A 16,942-nucleotide genomic window follows, 5' to 3' on the forward strand; every position below is an offset into this window, starting at 1 on the left:
CAAAAACTATTTATGCAGACTCTGTATACTTGCTAAAAGTAGAACATAGAAATTAAATCACAGACCTTCACCTTTCAGAGAATAAGGCTACTAAAATGTAGCTCTGAGTTAAATCGTGAATAGTCATACAGCCTAAAATGAAGTCAAAATCCTCCACTGTAATAAAAACAGAGTCATGTAATCTGAAAGAATACAGACAACCCGCCACCAAAATGTAGTTAAGAGAAGTCTACAAAGAATTACTTGATGGGAAACAACGGGGAGTAAACGCTCAAGAAAACTTCACAAACTAGAATCCTATTACAGCATTAATGCAATAAAGCTTTTTTAGTGCTGTAGTTTTCACTTCCCACGAATTCCCAGCCTAAAATCCTAACTGCAATGGAAAACCTTAATCTAAATTGGCAACTCAGAAGGTCGAAACGATTTCCTGACATTTTCAATAATGTGCCCACAAAGCTAGTACTGTTTATGTCATAATGTTATGGAAAAGAGTTTCAAATGGTCTGGCATGCATAAGAATTTTGCATCATTGTGTTTGTGAAAGAAAATAAAATGCAAAGGACATTTTTATGGCAAACTTCAACTGGTCAAAGAGTTTATGAACAGCTTCCCAAATGCCTGTCACCACATTCATGTTCACAATGTGGACTGCGGGGAAACCAAAACCTGTGCTTAATCTCTACACAGTATCTGGCAACCCAGGCTAGAATAGTTCTACAGTAACACACCACTCCTCCAATAACCACAGACTGAATTTTAACTTTAGACCCATTAGTGGGTGCATTTTCTAACTTTTTTAGACCGCCCGGAACAATCTACAATTGGTTCACTTCTTTGAATGCATGCAAGAGAGTTTCATTTCGTAAAATAGCGCATATGTGATTTAGGTGTGAGGGGAGCAGATTCTCTAGTTTAAGCTCCGATGGAGGAGCCTTGGTTCTGACTGGAAAGTAAATGTGAATTCCTGGGGAAAGGAAACAGCTGAGCAAGCACTGTATATCTGAAGGGGCATGGCAGCTTCTCCAGAGTGTTTGGATAAAGACTGTACAAATCTGTCTAGAGCCGTCATCTAAAGCAATGATGATTTAATGCTTATACTGCATTCCAGCCAGCGACAAGTATGTCCACTGTTTTTGTCCAGCACTGGCATTTTCTCCCCTTTAATCGCTCCAGGTTTCACAATATTCAGACCCTGCAACGCTCTTCACATAAAGCGAAAATTCAAGTTTAAAAGCACGATCATTCTGGAAAAAAATACAGAAACCCATAGTGAGCAATGCAGCACACAATAGCAGGTAGTCATTATATTTTCAATTGCCTCTGGATTGCAGGCATTTTTCACAGGAATTCAAACGCTCCTTTATTAGCGGTGACACACTCGTAAATCTTAAAGAAGGATTCATTTATGATCCAACTCTATCTCAATAATTTACCTCTAATCTACACCCCTGTTTCTGCATGATAAGACATTCTCCTGCTTCAACATAAAATCAAGCCAAAGTCATTTATACAAGGCCATATTTTACTGTTAGTAACTGCTCTAAATGTACTGACTAGAATGCAGGGAAAGCTTTAAGATTATGTTTAGTCTCACAAACACTCAAAACGTCCTACAAGGCAAAGCACTCAATATGAACCAAAAGGTCAACAGAAGCTTAAATTGCTCTTATAAGATGAATGATTCACTTTTAAAATAAAAAGTCTCCAACTTTAATTCATAAGTAAGGTGCTGCCATAGAGGGATGCTACTCTAAAGTCTATGCCAAATCCCATCAAAACTACAGCTTTACAGAAAGTCTTCTTCCCCTTTATCGTCATGTCCTGACTGTCTGCATATCAGACCCCATCTGCCCAGACTGTCTCCAAAATAATACCTTGCAGAGGTTTACACATTCACCTAACAAGCAAAAGATTCCTGGGTCAGTCTCCAGAGGATACCCAAATCCCTTGGGGGCTGGGTCAGGAAGTGATCCCATCAGAATAAGGAAGCAGCCTAAATGTCTGTGAAGGTTCTCAGTCATCCAGGTCATCGTATTCTAAGGAGCTTTAGGCTGCTTTAGGCATGCAGTATTTGTTTAGACTTTTTAGCTCAAAGAGTAAGAAAGCTTGGTTGTAAAAGCTTTTTTCTTGGGATCATGATTTTATCTTTGATTTTTACTGAAGAATACTGATAATAGAAATGAATATTAAAAGAAAAAAAAAGAGAAAGAAAAGAAAGAGCTCTAACACTAACATGCATCTTATCTGGAGGCCACCAGATAGCGATAGCTGTGGTTGTAAAAAGATCTCCAGTCCTACAGAAGCATACGGGAGAGCAGCTTTCTCACCTCACCTCTGTAAACACTTTTTTGATGAGTTTATGGTCTCAGTCACTCATTTTGTGCCACAGCGAATAGAAAAGGTTCTACTTTGTAAATGGTAAATAGACTGGTTCTCATGTAGTGCTTCTCAACTCTACTTGATCGCTCAAAGCACTTGATACAACATCTCTTTCACCTGTACATACAATCACTTTTTTCTGTGCTTTTTCGACCCAAGTGCTTTCTGTCTATTCATTCATACTTCAATAAAGGCATCAGAGGACAAAATCCCAAGGATACTTAGGCATGCAGGACGGAGCAGGATGGCTAATGACTTGTCAATCCCAAACCATTAGCCAGTGAGCACGCCAGTTACAGTCAGACCCTGTGCAAAATGGGAGAAGTTACTGTCTCAGTGGTTCTGGCCCTACTGTTACTTTTATTTACTCATGCCTATACCGAACATTTATTATCCCCCAAAGAGTTACGACTCACCCTAATCCCCTAAAGACAACCCAGTCAGAGGGAGGAGGGCTTATTTTTGTGGAATTGCCTTAGAGTATTCTCACAAAAAACAAAAAAACATCTAGTGCCTCTCAATAAATAAATTGCAGCCAAGCTTCACTTCAGCTAATCTGAGTCACTGAACTTGACCTCTTGGTTGTGTTTGTAGTGGCAGCATCATTTTTACAGTTCAGTAACAGTTCAGACCTGCTTGCAGGGTGCTGATCAGAACTAACAACCTCTCCAAGGAATCCAGTTTTGCTAAGTGAACTGTAAGTGGTATATTTAGGTGTCACTAGTACTAATTGTCATCTATCAGTGTAAAGTGGACCCATGCTAGCATAAGCTGATAATTTAGCACTCTACCCTCTTGTTCAAATACGGCCAAGTATGGTTCCCAAAAGACAAAATGAAAGCAGGTATAATGCCATAGTTGAGTCTTCAAAAAAAAAACTGGTGACTTCCCAGTGGATATATCCAACTTTTATAGGCAGTCTATGATTTAAACACACAAGAGGATTTAATATAAACAGTTCATCATCCAGGGGTAATAAAAGTTGACTAATTAATAAATTGGCACTTGTGGTTTGGACAACATCTAACAAGCTACAGCTTATATTAGTAATGACAGCTCACGGCGGCTGCTCATCACGGTAAACCAACATAGTTTGTGGCAGGCAGGTTCTCCGACTGAGCAGCAGTCACAAACATTGCCTGAGCATGAGAGATGAAGAGATTTGTCACTGTAAATGCAGCTGATGGGAATGCAAACAACGTCTAAGCTGACTAAACCTGGAGTTAAACAAAAACTGAAGCAGAACAGTTCATGAGCAAGTATTATCAATAGGCAATTAAGTCGTTTCCAAATCTGCACAGCAATAAAAATGCAGCTTATTTTACTTTGACGTCAGTTCATATATTTTGTGACTTACAGGTGTGCATACGAGAGAGTTTCAAAAACTTCTGGGAACCACCGACCTAGAATATATGGACAGCAGCATAACAGTGTATATCATTTCATAATATTTTCCAGCACTGCATGAATTTGAAAAATGTGCTTCTAAAGGAAAAAAGAATCAAAATGTCACCGGTGAGCATAAATACATTTTTTAAGAAAGATTAAAAAAAACACGGCATCGGACTGTCGCCTCACTCCTGTCTGCGTTTATCACAAAGCAGCGGAACCATGACGAGAATATACACAGCTGAATTATGTGTCAGAGCTGTAGGTGTGATTGCTACCATATGCCATCTACCGTCTCTCACAGTCACAGTGATATTCACTGTTCAGAACAATAAGCACGTGCATTAGCAGGATCTCAAAGGAAGAGGATTGAAGCATGCTGTATAACCATGACGACACATAATTATAACTTCACAGACAGCTCGGAAGATCGCTGATAATGTTTCTTACTGTTACTGTAGACTGTTGATGTTCAGGTGTTTTTGTTGTGAGTCACTCATCTAAAGGCTGATGGCTGCTCATTAGTGCTGCATCATCTGTAAATAGAAAGAAATAAGAAAAAAACCACTTATGACTCAAGCTTTCAGAGATGAAAGATTATTCCTGCAGGTCTACTCTCTGATTACATCAAGCAGAAATCCAAATCTTTGCATCTAAGACTCTTTGCCCGTATCCAGGTGATCCTCAATTCTTCAAGTTACCTAGCTGACAACTTAGCACGCAACCCTTTGAATTAAACACGAAAAAGAAAAGCAAAACACACATACACCAGCGGCTGACATGAGTGGCTGTCTACATCAATACAAAGCCATGGAGGAAGAAGGACAAGTTTAAACTTAGGCTGCACACATCCAATGCAAATCCTTCCAATACCCTTGATAAGTAAGAAAAATGCATGTACTGTGATTGCCCAAAAGACCATTGTGAGCAGTCAGGGGAAAAGTAATAAATAAAAAAATATATACAAATAATACAATCAGTGCATACATAGACTGTGCAAGGCACAGTTATTATAGGTGCTGACTTCGCTTCCAGTGCAATCAAGCACCCTGAATTTTGTCTCATTTCCAATGCTATAAAGTATTTTTATTCATTCAGACTACTGGATTTATAGCACCGACCCAGCTGTAGAGATTGGTTGGTCTTCGGTGTTTATCAATGGTTTAAAGAAGGCAAACACATTGATCACTCACTCTCAAAAATAAAAAGTAGGGGAAAAAAATCAATGCTGCGCTGATCGGGCAATCAGAAAACGAAAGCTGTCTGATGGCTGAACCCATTTAATACACTCTGATGCAAGTTTTGTCTTTACAAGTAGCACAATCTCCAACTTCATACCTTCTACAACAATCCCAGTCTGAGTTAAAGAAAACAAAGTATCGAGTTTTTAGCCAACTTTACAGCCAGTAAGAAAAAAAAAAAAGAATACACTCATAACAAACGAACCCCTTTAAAGATGAATGATACCCGTCTGCACTCTACAGTGATTACATTAAGCAGACATCTATATATTTCTTCCTTGTCCATCTACATGTTGTGTATTAAAACAATCTAAGAAAAGCAATTTATAGACTAAAGCATTTAAGACTGCTTTTCTCACTGTGTTGAAATCATGCAAATCATACAGAGGCTCTTCGCAGTAATTTATTGGTAGGTGGAAGGCAATAAGCAACCCCTGGGGTGTAAAAAATGCTAATAATAATGAAAACAAACACTGCAATCAGTCAATAAGGATATAACTGAAAAAGTGGGTGAAATATATTTTTATTACATTAGTTCGTGCCTGACGAATGAGGTGCAGACTTAGCTCATGGTGTAATCAAGCACCATGAGCCTGGTCTCATGTCCAATACCGTAAACTATTTTTATTCATTCAGACTATTGGATTTACAGCACCGTCCCAGCTATAGAGATTTGTGGGCCTTCAGTGTTTATTAATGGCTTAAAGAAAGCAAACAAACACACTGATCAATCACTCTGAAAAATGCAATGTTGAAAAAAACAAGGAAAATCAATGATATGCTTGTGTGGCACTCAGAAACCAAAAGCAATATGACAGCTGAGCCCATTTACTAGAACGCCACGTCTGCTTTGGTCTTTATAAGATCTGCAATCCCGAGTTTCTTCTAAAGTGAATCTTGTTTTTACATTTTATCACAGAAGTGGAGATTCTATCAAACCTTCACTGTACTGTGACATTTTTCAGCACGATATCAGAGTTCAAATTAGCACTTCAGAAAGGACACACTCGAGATTAAAGTGTGCTGTCTGCACATTTGATAAATGAGGGCCAAAGTTTTCTATTATGTGTTAGCCTGTAGTAATGCATAGTTATCATAAAAGTGCCTGAGGAATTTGTGGGGAAATGACATTCAGAGATAGATTTAAAGGGCACAGACTGTGGAAGGTGTTGCATTAATTTGAGCTAGGTGACTTCCCCCTGTGAGATTTTGTTGATATATACACTGCTGGATATGGAAATACAGGTTTTGCAATTTTAAAGTCAGCATGTGAGGCGTTTCTGGCAACACAGATGATACAATAGTCAGCGTACTGTATGAGGTCAGACCTCGAGCAACACTAATAATATGTTAGAGCAACCTTCTTGCTAGACTTCTGACCTTAATTTGTAAATGTGTGAGAAGATAAAGAAGCCATATCACAGACAAGATAAAAAAAATCAAATAGTTAATGTAGTTTGGAACATTGAACGATAAGATTTCTCATTTCGGCACATTTAGTGAGAGGGAATTTTACACTATCCATCTATTGAGACCATATAGTCAAAAAGAGCAGCTAAGCTTTTAGTATTATGTTTCAGCAGTACATATATCTTTGCATCGTATAATAATAATAAAGGATTGCATTTATATAGTGCTTTTCGGAGCCCTCAAAGCGCTTTACAATACCACTATTCATTCACTCTCACATTCACACACTGGTGGAGGCAGCTACAGTTGTAGCCACAGCTGCCCTGGGGCAGACTGACAGAAGCGAGGCTGCCATATTGCGCCATCGGCCCCTCCGGCCGTCACCAGTAGGCGGTAGGTGAAGTGTCTTGCCCAAGGACACAACGACCGAGACTGTCCGAGAAGGGGCTCGAACCTGCAACCTTCCGGTTACAAGACGAGCTGCCAACTCTTTGAGCCACGATCGTATGTATGCTAAGTATATATAAATAGAAAGTAAAAAAGGGCTTCAAGTCCAACCTTGTGGTACACCACAGGTAATGTGAGCTACAGGTGATGAACTGTTACCCATGTTGACAGAACTTGGACTTTTGAAGTAAGCTAACAAAAGCAAAGTGGCTAAAGATAAAGACCAGAAGCCTCGGTATGAGCAATGGACCAAAGAAGTTACGATGGAAACTACAGAGATGAGTGAAAAAGGGTTATTGTCTTTTATCTGTTGAAGTTATAAACATAACGGAAAGTGATGTAACTGCTTTTTGTTTTGCCAAGGTAAAATATGCCAGGCAAAGGTGGGTGCACAGCAGCTCACTGTCAGTTAATTAACTGTACCTCTTATCAGCAGCAGAGCACTTCATTTTTGATTATTTAAGCGAGAGATCCTGTAGCTTACTCTGGTTTATAAAGTTTAATCATTACATTTATTATGAAAATAATATTTTGCATTGAAGAAAAGTACATTTTTTGTTTGTATATGCTATCAGTTTTCTATACAAAGAAAATCAAAATGTGCAAAAAGTGGTACTGGCAGGTTAAACTTACAAAACAATGGAATGGGTTGAGAAAATTCCAATTGGTGCATCTCTAGTGTAAAGCAAAAGAATAAAGCAAAAGAAATACATTAAAATACATTAAATATATTAAAAAGAAAGACATTATATAGGATTTAAAGTGAAACTTAATGTCTTTTTTTTAGCTTTTGACTTTGAAACTAAATCTCAACATTGATTCAATTTCTTGATTAGTGGTTTTATGTCTGTTGTGGGTGGTTTCACAGTTACAGTTAATACCATATTTGGGGCATAAATTGGTATCACCCAACTATAATATATAGAGGCCAAAGGTATATTTATTTATATTTTAAGTAATAGATTTTATGCATTTCATTATCTGAAACTATATGACCACCTAGAAGGACACCAACAACTATACTTGTAGTTGATAAGCATACTTTACAGTCATTTTATCTGATAAGTTTAATAATAATATTTCATAATGACTGGGATTGATGTCACATAAAAAATCTCACACTAAAAGTGCACAGTTTGAGTGTTTGACTAATTCCTCTCATCTATGCACACTGGTGGCATGTGAAGTTCTGCCAGAAACCTCTATGTATTTCTTAGTGCTGCAAGTCCACCGTTCTATCACAATGTATCAGCAAAAGTCCATTTTTGGCATACAGAGAAACAAAAACAAAAACTTCATCATGAAAACCTGCACTAGTTTAGATAAGGAAAAGTTTCAGAGACGAAAAAGAGATGTATGTCCTCTCTTAGATTCAAAACTCAAAACCCAACCCCTCTCTCCTCTCTTAAAATCGAATCCGTCCCATCTCCATGTTGCCATTTCCATCTCAGCAAAAACAAAGGTGACATGATCAAATTTATCCCCTCTCCAGCTGAGAAATAATGCAAAATGGATTTTCTTCAGCAGTACTTTCTCACCTTTCTGGCTTCCCACAGTGTGTATTATACTGAATAACAGTGGTGAATGGAATAACAAACAGCCTGTCATTTCCATATCCCCTCAAGCACTAAGTTTATGTTTCAGAAATGTGGCTTTACAAAGCAGAGAGTGGAATCTTATTAAGGAAACAGGTGTTTAGGTTGCAACAGTTACCATCAAATTTACTTTAAATGTAGGTTGTAAACAGTCCAGTTATTGTAACTTATATAAGAGCTTATATAACTACCGAGGAGGCAATTCAGTACGCTGCACAAAAAAATGTTTTAAAAAAAAAAAACCTACAATGACAGGCTTCAGTCTGAGCATGTTGGTAAAGCACGTGCAGGAATATGACAGAGGATCACGGCACCATTCTGATGAAATTAATTTATTCTGCTCCTCCTCATTAGGAGAAAGCCAATCACCCAAAAATCATAATTAAAATATGATGACAGCGAGAGGCTTGAAGTCACAAGGACAGGGGTGGGTGACTTGTTATGAAAGAGCGAAGTCTGCTGGATTAATCCTCTTAGGCGAGTTTTGACAGCTAGGCAGAAAGTGGACTCAAAAACAAACTATGAAACACGCCTTGATCTGGAATTCCAAGTAAAGTCAAGTTTATTCATATGGTCCAATATTAAACATGACTCAAAGGGACTTAGAGGCTCAGGACACGAACCCAGCTCAACTTTTTTAAGAGAAGAAAAAACTTCCAAAAGAATACAAAGAGAAAGTATTCATACGAGTATAATCACACAAGAGGATTACAATTAGTGTAATAGTAAATCGGACACAGTATATTTCATCTAATCAAGTCCGAGTGATATGCCCCATGGAGGAATGAAACAAGTCAAATTAAATCTTTCAATAACTTCTTCAAAATATGCCAAAAGCTGTTGACCACCAGACAGAAAAACAAGTGGATAAAGTAATTGCGGAGGATGTGTGTTTCTAAATGGTTGAGGTCATGGTGGGGTAGCATCTACCATCCTGACCCATATAATAATCCTCTTTCAAAAATAAACTCTTCTAAACGTATCGAACCCTTTTTCTCCCTCTGGGCTCCATAACGAAAGTTTCTTGATAGCAAAACACCATCATGCGAGCAGCAGCACAGATCCAGTACCAAACATGCTGGAAGTGGTAGATAAGAGACAGAGGACATCCAGATAGCACCAGACTGGCTCTAGCCCATCTCACTTCCTGAGGGGCAGGACTCTGCGTGCACTGGGCAGATGTCAAGGTTTTAGTACAGAATGTGCAAGCTGGCATTAACATCTTGAAACCTGCAGTGTTCTGACCCAAACACAGAAACTTCAGACAGCTTTCTTGGAAGCGTTTGAGAAAAAAGCCAGTGCAGGGACTCTGTGACTTGTAGGCTTTGTAAATGGCTCATTCTTCATGCTACATTAGGGTTTCCACAGCATTAAATGACAACGGGGAAAGATTATGTATGCGTGCTTTAAATAACACCACTATGAATTGATACAGAATAGCATATGAAGCTTTATTGGTAATGGAGATTATGGCTTAATAACGGTTTTAATTGTATATCTTTGATGATTAGATCACTGATAATCCCAGTAATGGAACTGTCATTCATGTTTATACTATTTATATGAAAGTGGGTCACAATTTATTTTGTCAGAATTTTTGTCACCAGTTTTTGCAAAGATCGTACTGGATACACTTGTACACTGGAGCCAAGGAGAAGAAGAAAAACACGTAATTAGAAATGAAATATCCCTTATTTGTTGGTATTACAAAGGCAAGATGAAAACAAATGCTCTAGGTAAAGCATAACAGACAATAAAATTGGCTTTAAAAAATTTGGCCATCAGCCATTATCAATGTTTTAATCAGACACATTGCTAGCACCCTCAGTCTGTTACCAATGAACAGATGCAGTAGACTGTTGTCATAAATTCCAATCAATGATAAACACATCAAAGCAGATTATGCAGACGTAAAGAAAATTATGTGAGCAAGTCCAGTTGTAATTGTTATTGTAAAATGATTTACGTATGAAAGGTTTAGTTTAAGCTCTTTCAAACCATTAACAAGTAGTTTATTTTAACTAAACCCAACCAATGCCAAACTAAACACCATAAAACAAAACAATAAAAGTAAAGAGTAGGGAAAACCACAAGTTAAAAAACCAGGCAAGGGAAATTAGAAAGATGGGTCTTAGACTCACATGCTCAGTTGAAGGTTGAACTGAATATACTTCCTAATGGAGACTAATGCCATTTCAAAGCAGAAACACTCCCACTGGCCATATTTATCAGGACTGAAAACAGCTGGTGATACTGGCCATTTAATGAGCTGGTGAAAATCTGTAAGAAGAATCAGCCTTGCTCAGCAGCATTTTTTGTTTAGCAAATCCCAGCTTATTTGGAAGTTAGGGGCAAAGGGCATGGCCAGTCATGATGCTGTTTCTCTGGCGCAGATGGCTTTAAGCGTGGTAGATTGAGGCTGGACATTTCAACCTCAAAAGAGCCCTGTTTGACTGAGCCACGTTGCATTTACTTCCGTAGTTTATGCAACAATAAAGCAAGCACAAGCATGTCTGAGAGCGAGAGCCGTGTGCCAGCATGCAATGACGATATAGTATCTAAACTGCTATTGTTTAAAAAGGGAGCTACTTTAACAACCTCCAACAATACACAAGAAAGCTGTTCCTGCTAAAGGTGAAAACAACAAACAAGCCAAAAACACACCATTCAGTACACCCAGGCTACGAGGGAGGACATACTAGCAGCTGGCAACCCAACCCAAAAGATGCACATCACTGAGCATTACTGGAGCACTCACAAGCTCGATTCCATATGACTGGAAGAGCAAACAGTGGGTGGAAATTACTGATGAAGTAACACGGTGGAAAAGCAGGGCTTTAAGAAGCTGGTTAAATGCTTAACTCAAGGGAAACATCCCAGGTGGAAAATATGTTTCTGTTTTATTATGTGACAATGTTGTGTCGGCTCCTGAAGAGTTAAAGGGTTAAGTTAGTGTTAAACTGTTTAGTAGTAGTAGGATCAATGTACTGTTGCTTAAAATTCCCCAGAGTAAACACTACCTAGGCACTTTTTGTGCGTACACTGACTTCTGTTGTGTCACTGGATATAATGCGATGTCACTAATGTTGCACGATATTGCTGCTGCTGCTGGCTCCTTGTATCAATATAAATCCCACTTTAAATTAGTTACTGTCACCAGTGACAGAAGCGTATTGGAAAAGAAGGACAGAAAATGCCCTTTGTTTACTCATAAACGCTGCTGCCTGCAAACTCCGAGCATCAATAAAACATTCAGCTTTTTCCGTTTTTCTACACCATGAAATTTCAGTACTGCAAATTTTCTATATTGTGAAATAGAAAAAAGTTGCATGTTATTCTTCTTTTGAACAGCCATTATTATTAATAAGTAGAAAAAAGGACCTTAAAGATAATTATTTTAACTACTCTGAAATAACCACTCATGTCCAAACATCAGTGTATTTGGTTGAAGATATACACATTAAAGTTACAACAGGGCCGAGCCACACTTTCATGTAGTACCACTTTCTACCACAAGATACTGTAGCAAGTCAACTAACAACACATCGTGGGTGGTATGGGGAAGGAAATTCTTTTGAAGAAATGGGGGTGGAGCTTGAAAGAAATAAGTGTTAAATAAATAAAAAACAAAACAATTAAAAATAAAATACAGCCACAGTGTTTAAAAACAGCTAGAAAATGCACAATTAAATCCCGTTCCCAAGATTTGGGATACATATGAGCAAGTGCAGTGCAGTGGAAGCGGATGATCTGCTGTAAGAACACCTGTAAGAAGACGATGAGCAAGGAAAGTGCATGGGAAAGAATTAGAACCATTTTTCACCACAACAGAGATCACAACTCCAACTGTGACCCAGAAGAAGCAAGTGTTAGATGGATTCATGTGCACATGAAGATTAAACATGGATGCACCCAGATATTCATGGGAGTATACGCACATAACGGCAGATGTAAATCCTGCTTTGCAATCACTCCTTAGAAACACAGCTCAAGCTTTATGCTGATTAGCATCTATTTCACGTCATGGTGTTTACAGCAGTTTGTGTTGATTTTGCATTTGTTTGACTTGAATCGTCCAGTAAATTATTGGCAGAAAGACGGCAGAAATGTTCAGTGTGTAAATACCACTGGGAGGGGAAAATTGAGTTTAGCATATAATGAATAAAACAAGGTCTGAATAAGTCATTTGAAAGTGGAGACGTACTTAAGAGATGGGAACTGTTTTTTATCATTATATTATACTGAATCCCACAAGATCTACCAGCAACACACACACAGACACACAGACACACACACACACACTTTGCTGCAGAAAAAAGCTGCATCCCTTTCGGTGAGAACCTACAGCAGCTTTAATGCACAACCTGACCTAGTTAAGGCACTAACTGATATTCCTTGTCAACCTCAGACAAGCTAGGCTGAACTGTATTTCCACACGTGCAAAGAAACCTTAATCAGCCTTCCCCTTAGTGTGCACAGAGCGAGACTGTTGGCTGACATGGAAAGCAACAAGGGGATTTGTATTATTGATAAAACATTACCAGAACACCTCCCTGATTTGGAATAAATATAGAAGCACATCTCTGCTTCTGCTGAGCCAGCCCACCCAAGTACAATAAACTGTTTTACCTCTAAGTGTGGAAGTGAATTCTACTGTTTTCCTCATGTGGTTTCAGCCTTTTGACAGACAACAAATACCCCTGGCTGAGCATTAAACTCAAAGCTGAACAGATCTGTTCTACCATTGTCACTGTGTTGATACTCACAGAAGCACCTGTGCAAGTCAAACCAAAAGACAATGCTTTCTGCGAAAATCATCCTGGTGTGAGAAACAGTCTGCACTTAAATGTGCTTTTTGTAAGTGAATAACAAGAATGGTAAAGCACGTGTCAGTGGGGGTAGGCTGACACCTGGGTAATCGAGTATCTTTATCTTCAATGTGAAGAAAATACCTGTAATTATAACTTAAATGGACATTTCAACAACTTTTTTAATAACAGTCACACAAAACCTTTATAATTTTCCCTTCATAACATCTTCTTCATTAAAAAGTTGTGTTTATTTATTTATACAGCACCAAACCACAACATAATAATGTCTGTAACCTTATCTTTTCCACTGAGCAAGCAAGCAAAATAATATTTAAATGGTTCATTTCATTTAAGTTGGAAGTACAATGCAATACAAAAAGTATAAACTACCACAGAGATTCAGAACCACGAAACTTTATTAACTAACTTTGCTCGTACCCAGTTCAGTCCTGTTTTGTTTTTTCTTAAAACTGAACACATTCAACAATGTGCTGAAAACATTTCTCAGAGATTTTGGTTCACCACCAGTCTGAACTGTTGATACAAGGCAGGATAAATCATTGTTTCCATGTTGTTTATGCCAAATTCTGACCATAACACCCAGGTGTCATAGCAGAAATCAAGACTCCTTAGGCAAAGTTTTTCCAGTCTGTTGTCCAATTATTGTACTCCCGTGTGAGCTCTGCTTTGCTGTTCTTAGCTGACAGGAATGACACTCGGTTTGATTTTCTTCTGTTGTAGGTTCAATGTGTTGTGCAATTAGAGATGCTCCTCTGCGTACCTTACATGTTATGAGTGGTTGTTTGATTTACTGTTGCCTTCCTATCAGGATGAAGCAGTCTGGTATTCTCTTCTGACCTCTGACATCAACAAGGCATTTTCACCCAGAGAACTGCCACTCACTGGATATTTTTTTTTTTTTTTTTGACCAGCCTAGAGATGATTTTGTGGGAAAAATCCCAGCAGATCAGCAGTTTCTGAGATACTCAGACAAGCCTGTCTGGCACCAACAACTATGACTCGAATAACCTTTCTTCCTCATTCTGATGCTTTGTTTGAAATTCAGCAGATTGTCTTGACCATGTCTACATGACTAAATGCACTGAGTTGTTGCTATGTGACTGTGTTAATATCTAATCGGGCTGATGGCTCTATGACCATAAGATGTACACAAGATATAGCAAGTGACTATTAAAAATATTCACTTTGTCAACATAAAGAAATGCACCAGTAGCATAGTAAAATTTATAAGATCCATGAGTTAAAATCAAATTTAAAAAAAGCAGAAATAAAATAAAATAGTAACTGGTAAATTGTAGTATACCAAAAGATGATGACCTCAGGGATCAATGACAGGTGGATGCCACTTGTTTCCCAGCTTTGCATTAAATTGATGTTATCCTTATGATTAGATTCATAATAAATTGAATCTACTTCACTGTAATTTCATACCATGTTGTGTACAGTTTAACTGACACTTGGAGCACAGACATTTGTTTAGACTGACACTCTTTAAAATAAACTTGTAAGAAAGGAGCGGCTGTGAGAAAACATAAAGACTGTGTTTCTGCCTGCTGGACTGATTTCAAATGAGAGCTTAGTGAAATTGTGTGTCTGCAGAATTGCCTGTTTATGTCCTGTCCTCAACATTTTTTGCTAAACTGCTGGGTGTTTGTGTTTGTCAGTGAAATACTCCGTATACTGCAGAACAGAAGAGACACAGGTGAGACAGTTATACAAAAAACCCAGAATGACTTAATCGACACCAGACTCAATCACAGCTGTCATAAGGTGGGAGGTGGGACATCTGTCCACTTATTTTTACTAATTATAAAAGGCTTAATCCCTCCTATGTGAACAAGGCTGTCTTGTTGGACTGGTAAGTTCTTTTTCTGCATGTTGGAAGTAGGAAATAGATATGAGATGGACAGCACCTTCTAACTACACACCAGTGGAAACGCCTTCCATAACTGCAGCCATTTTCAAATCCAAATTAAACTTTGTGTTGGCTTTGGTGCACTTAAGGAAACTTAAACCCACCGATGCACTGTACCCTCAGAAAACTAGATTTCTTGTCTTTATATTTACGGTTGGGGGAAATAATTATTTGATCTCCTGCTGAATTAATACATTTACTCACAGAATCTAGCTTTCATGGTAGTTTCATTTTAATGTAGAGAGACAGAATATTAACCATTAAAATCCCTTAAAACACACTATATAAAAGTTATTTCATTTCTTTGGAACTCAGCAAACTTACAAATTCAGCAGGGGATTGAACAACTGTTTCCCCAACTGTATATCACTATTTTATATAGTACTTTTACTGGTTTCTTTTTTTTAAATCTTTGCTCAATGTTTACTTTTCAGTGCCTTTCAGTGGTCTAACGGTTTGCTTGGACTATGTACAGTAGTGACATCAAGCACTAAATCACTTTAAACGCACCTTCTCTTGATTATTAATCTCACCGTTTCCTTATGGCTGCTTTGTAGTTATAATTGTTCCACTAAACAATATACATTTTATATGTCGATTATAAAGGCTGAGCTTGAATGAACAGAATGTCTCGATTTATTGCCTCCTTAAATGACAGGTGTACAACATCTAAACACTCAGCCAATTGCTTTAGAGCCTCGATGTCACAGTGCTCATCCAGTGACAGCTCATACTCTAATAAGTGCAAACCAGCGAAGAGTAAGATCTTTGCTTCCCTTAATTCATCCAAGGGCTGGGAACACACAGAGACTAAGCTTGAGGCTCAACCAAACAAGGCTGTATACAGCAAACGCTGAACAACAGTTCATCTGTGATTGAAAGACTGTCGTCAGAGTTCCAAGTGAGTCAGAGTCTTCATCCCCTGTTTTTCAGAAAGTCCAAGAGCGGTACAGTGTCCTTATTGATAGCTGTTAGAAAAATGATCTCTCTCTCCGTATCATATCTTCCCAGAAAAGGAGGCCTTGCATTAAGGCAAGCACGGAACAGTCCAGTTAATCCACAGAAATCATAACCCTGACACTGGCATGTTGCTTCATTCATAAAAACAGACACCGAGTTGCTCTCCCACTCGCCGTAAAGCTACTTCTACAGTAACAGGAGTATTGTTGAAATCACGCTGAGACAATTCTGCTTGTTATGGCTTCGAGGACATGCATTCATGCCTGGCCTGTCAGACCAGTCTAATTAATTCAGTTTGCCATGGCCAGAATGAAAGGGAAAAATCTTCCATCTGAGGACACAAAAATTGGACTCAAATCACTGCACTGACTTCCCAGGAATTATAGAATTGATTAAAAAAATTGACTTATTGTCTAAAAAGGCTTGGCTCCACACTGGTACTGTCAGGCTTTTCAGAAATGAGTCAAACCTCTTTAATCTTGTGCTGCAGGACTGTTTTGGGGGTTTGAGAGAAGCTGGTGAAGCTGCGTTTAGTTTTACATATTTCTGTTTGCTGGTACGCTCCACTGATTAGGTATACTTGTATATTAAGGTCATTATGTGCCAGTCATCATGCTAAAAGCAAGACTGAATATCTGAATTTCTCTTTTTTTAATCCAAGACATCTGAATTTGTTAGTAGTAGCTGTTTGTTTGTTTTTTAATTGAGGTTTTTTAAAATAAGCGCAAGAAAAGCCAAATCCAGGCTGTTTTCTTTGCTTTTCTGTGAATC

The 16,942-nt window shown here is 38.2% G+C and overlaps 1 protein-coding gene across 2 annotated transcripts in view; it reads right to left on the reverse strand.

Annotated features, from left to right (window-relative positions):
• gulp1a (GULP PTB domain containing engulfment adaptor 1a) overlaps window positions 1–16,942 on the reverse strand; it is a 95,619-nt gene that overhangs the window by 51,336 nt on the left and 27,341 nt on the right. For both annotated transcript variants that reach the window (XM_087829857.1, XM_087829856.1), the window contains exon 2: window positions 4,222–4,307. The gene's annotated coding sequence lies outside the window, so the exon portion shown is untranslated. The remainder of the gene's footprint in view (window positions 1–4,221; window positions 4,308–16,942) is intronic.

The sequence above is a fragment of the Neolamprologus brichardi genome, chromosome 16 (genome assembly GCF_056152115.1).
Source record: "Neolamprologus brichardi isolate AB-2024 chromosome 16, ASM5615211v1, whole genome shotgun sequence".
Lineage (NCBI taxonomy): Eukaryota > Metazoa > Chordata > Actinopteri > Cichliformes > Cichlidae > Neolamprologus > Neolamprologus brichardi.